This window comes from Rhipicephalus microplus, chromosome X (assembly GCF_043290135.1).
Source record: "Rhipicephalus microplus isolate Deutch F79 chromosome X, USDA_Rmic, whole genome shotgun sequence".
In the NCBI taxonomy this organism is placed as follows: Eukaryota; Metazoa; Arthropoda; class Arachnida; order Ixodida; family Ixodidae; genus Rhipicephalus; species Rhipicephalus microplus.
The window spans coordinates 240,565,500-240,570,373 of record NC_134710.1 but is presented as its reverse complement, the minus strand read 5'-3'; positions in this window follow the sequence as shown (position 1 = coordinate 240,570,373).

Sequence of the window (4,874 nt, the reverse complement as noted above, 5' to 3'; positions counted from 1 at the left end):
CCTTCATTAGGCATCTGCATGCGGGACTGGAGGGCCCTTTCAGCGCGCTCTCGACGATCGAGACTCGAGTACGTTTCGCGGAGCCTGTGACAGAACTCATGCCACGACGTTAGGAGGCCCTTGCGGTTCTGGAACCATGTGCGAGCACCATCCAGAAGACTAAAGTACACATTCTTGAGCTTCGCTACTTCGTCCCACCCGTTGAAATCCGCTACGTACTCGTACTCAGCCAGCCAATCTTCCACATCTTCATAGAGGCCACCACGAAAGGGACTCGGAACACGTGGTTTTTGTAGCGTGTAATGAGTGGGTGCAGCTGCGGGTGCAGCGGTTGGAGCAGCGGCGGCTCCAGCGGTAGGGGAAGCGGTGACAGCAACAGTATTCTCCATACCAGTCGACGTACTTGTACTGTGAGGCACAAACTCGGGGGACAGTCCTCGAATCCTCCGACTGAAACGGTGTACCGGCGTAAGCTCTGGGTTTTGGGTCACGTTCCGGCTGCTAGAAGGAGTCTGTTGCATAGGGGAGGTTACCCCGCACCTCCACCATTAAAATGTCACGTTAAAGAGACAGGAGACGTTTTTAAGGCGTCCTCACAAAAGTCCGAAGAGCGGTCGGCTCAGCGCAGCCAAAAACAGAACAATGGCACGAGGGGAACTGCCACTTCGTCTGCCTCTTTTGCGCTGGCAGCTCAAGCGCGCGGCACTATATAAAAACAATGACGACAGAAAAATTTAAACATCAAGAAAGCGCTGCATGCACCGTACCAGATGACGATGGACCAATTAGCACAGTGGCTTCACTGGAACAACGATAGTGGAAAAAGGCAAAGAAAACGGTTCCTAATAGCACATCTACAGACCCTGATGGCACCCCAATCATGCTAATAAAGAAATTAGGGCCAAACTCTAAGTGAACATTAAAAGAGGCAGCGAGCAAAGCAATAATGGATGGTGAAGCTCCCAATGGGTGTAAACTAAGCAGGATGAGCATGATCTATAAAGAAAAAAGGGACAACGCCGATATAAACGAATACAGTCCTATAACAGTGACATCAGTAGTTTACAGGCTGGTGATGCAGATAGTAAAGGAAAGACTACAGACATGGGTAGAAAATGAGGGGGTACTGGGACAACTGCAAAATGGGTACCGTAAACTAAGGAGGTTGGAGGACAATCTGTTTTCATTGATGCAGTGTATTCAAATAGTGAAAAAATAACGCAGGCCCTTGTGGTTGGCTTTTCTAGATATCAAGGGAGCTTACGATAGTGTTATTCAAGAAGACTTGTGGGGAATGCTGGAGAAACTAGATGTTGAAGATGGAACAACTAATCTTCTAAAGGATATCTATAAAAGTAGCAAGGAAGTTACCAAATGGGAAGAACAGGTATCCAAACCTACAGAGATACAACATGGGCTTCGACAGGGATGTCCCTTGTCACCTTTGTTATTTATACTGTATCTACAGGGACTAGAAACCAAATTAGAGGGGAGTTGACTTGGTTTCCGCCTGTCTTTTGCCAAGTAAGGAAAACACATTGAACAGTCATTACCAGCACTGATGTATGTAGATGATATATTATTAATAGCCGATAACAAGGAATATCTGCAGGGATTGCTATAGATCTGTGGTAATGACGAAGAAGTTAAATTTGAAGTTCAGCAGGGAAAAATTGGCAATCATTAATTTTAATGATATTGTCACGCGTTAAGAGCTCGAACGAACGTACAAAGGGACGCGACTGTACAAAATCTCAGAGACAAAGAAGGACTTCTCCAATGGCACGAGTTGCTCGTCTTCGTCTTCCTCGTTCACCGGCACAGAACTGACCCACTGTTCACTGGCACAGAACACCAGGTGGCATTACTCCTCTTCCCAAGAGAGCATCGACCCGATGCTCAAACAAAAGTGTGCACAGCAGTGGGTTGAAGTAGGTAACATAAAGAAACATTAAACAAATTAGTGCACGAGAGAAAATGCGTCCTGGGCACGGCAATCGGAAATAAACGGCATTCACTGTTCACATGAGTTCACTGGCACAAGAGAAAAATTCGCATCACCACGTAAAGTATGGTTTTAGGCGGACTACGTGTACAGTCTCTGGGCGTGGTAACCTGCACTGGGATGATGGTGAGCTTCCGTCTGAAACCACTTCGTAGTTCACGTCGCTCACACGTCTGAGTACTTTGTAAGGTCCAAAGTACTTCCTTAAGAGTTTCTCACTGAGACCTCGCCGCCTAATGGAGGCCAAACCCAAACTTGGTCACCAGGTTCATAATTAACTTCTCGATGGTGGGTGTTGTACCGCCGTGCATCTGCGCACTGTTGAGTTCGGATGTGCACACGGGTCAGTTGACGTGCTTCCTCAGCGCACTGAATGTACTCATTGATGTCGGGGGGCTAATTAGTCGAGCTTGTCGATGTCCTCATATGGAATCATGGTGTCCAGTATAGTTCAAACATCTCGACCATAAACGAGCCGGAATGGCGTGAAGCGTGTAGTTTCCTGCGTTGCAGTGTTATACGCAAATGTTACGTACGGCAGGATGTCGTCCCACGTTTTGTGCTTCACGTTCACGTACATTGAGATCATGTCAGCTAGCGTTTTGTTTAGCCTTTCTGTTAAACCATTACTCTGAGGGTGATACGCAGTGGTCTTTCGATGGGTTGTGTAACTCAACCTGAATATATCATCCAAGAGTTTCGCTGTGAATGATGTCCCTCTATCAGTGAGGACATGTGACGGGGCGCCATGCCGTAGCACAATTTGATGCATAAAAAAAACTGGAAACTTAAGATGCAGTCCCTCGTGGCAACGCCTTCGTCTCAGCGTAACGCGTCAAATAATTGATTGCGACATTAATCCACTTGTTGCCAGAAGAAGACAAAGGAAACGGGCCTAGGAGGTCCATCCCCACTTGTTCAAACGGTGTACGTGGTGGATCAATCGGTTGTAGATGGCCTGGAGGCTTTGAATGTGGTGTCTTGCGACGCTGGCATTCACGGCATCCCTTCACGTAGCGTTTGACACAGGCAGACATTTTAGGCCAGTAGTAGAGTTGTCGCACCCGATCCATAGTTCTCGAGTAGCCCAGATGGCCAGATGTGGGCTCGTCGTGGCAAGCTAATAAGACGTCATCGCGGAGGGCTTTAGGCACGACGAGAAGATGAGATCTGTCACCAGCACCGGCGTTCCTTTTGTATAAGACGCCATTTCGTAGGCAAAATGATGGCAACGTTCGCGACATCGGACGAGGAATGGGCGCAGTGCCACCTTCTAAATGATCTATAATCATTCTTAGATTGGCGTCATTTCGTTGATGCGACATCAGATTCGGTCCGCTGACAGTTGCCACGAAGGCGCCGCCCTCTTCTACGCTAGTACTGGTGGATTGAAGAGGTGCTCGTGATAGCGTGTCGGCGTCTTCGTGCTTTTTGCCTGATTTGTACACGCAGTTACATCAAATTCCTGAAGGTGCAGACTCCATCTTGCTAATCTTCCTGAAGGGTCTCGTAGATTGGTCAACCAGCACAAAGCATGATGGTCAGTCACCACTTTAAATGGTCTTCCATAGAGATATGGCCTAAACTTTGTAATTGCCCAAATGACCGCAAGACATTCTTTCTCTGATGTGGAATAGTTAGATTCTGCGCGACACAGTGTGCGACTTGCGTAGGCTATCACCCGTTCAATGCCATCTTGTCTTTGTACCAAAATAGCTCCAAGACCAGTATTGCAGGCATGAGTGCGTACTTCAGTGTCAGCATCTTCATCGAAGTGGCCGAGCACGGGAGGGGAAGAGAGCCGGTGCTGTAGTTCCGCAAAGGCAGTCTGCTGTTCGTCAGCCCAGACAAATGATGTGTCATCACGCGTGAGGCGTAATAGTGGCTCCGCAATGTTAGAGAAATTTTCAATAAAGCGCCGGTAATAAGCGCACAAACCCAGAAATCGTCGAATACTTTTCTTGTCAGTTGGAGGTGGAAAAGCGGTGACGGCAGCAGTTTTGTCAGGATCAGGCCGAACACCAACGGCGCTCACGACGTGACCAAGAAACTTCAATTCTTCGTAGCCAAAATGACATTTCTCAGGTTTGAGTGTGAGACCGGCCGATCTAATGGCTTCGAGCACATTCCGAAGGCGACGAAGATGCTCGTGAAACGTTTCTGAAAACACAACGACATCATCGAGGTAGACGAGACAGCTTTTACACTTGAGGTCTGCCAGGACGGTGTCCATCATTCGCTGTAATGTGGCTGGAGCGGAACAAAGGCCGAAAGGGAGCACTTTGAATTCATAAAGGTCATCAGGCGTTACAAAAGTGGTCTTTTCCCGGTCACGTTCCTCGACCTCTATTTGCCAATAACCGCTATTCAAGTCGACGGACGAAAAATACTTCGCGCGTCGCAGCTTGTCCAGAGAATCATCGACTCTGGGCAACAGGTACACGTCTTTGTGACATTGTTCAACTTTCTGTAGTCAACACAAAAGCGAAGCGTGCCATCTTTCTTTTTCACAAGAACGACTGGTGATGACCAAGGGCTGCTTGAAGGCTATATCACGTCATCCTGAAGCATTTCCTTCACCTGCGTTTGAATCGCGTGCCGTTCGGTTGGCGAAACACGGTAAGGCTGCTGCCGTATGGGATGCGCGTCGTCGTAGGTGATAATACGGTGTTTCGTTATCGGTGTTTGACGTATCTTTGAAGAACGTGCAAAGCATGTGTGGAACTCCAGCAACAGCTCGCTCAAACGCTGCTTGTTCGCTTCAGAAAGCGTTGGATTGATGTCGACGCTGCGGAAAGGCGCTTCAGCAGTGCCGATGGCCTCGGAAGCAAAACACTCTGTTACATTGGCGACTGGGTCGGCGTAGGCG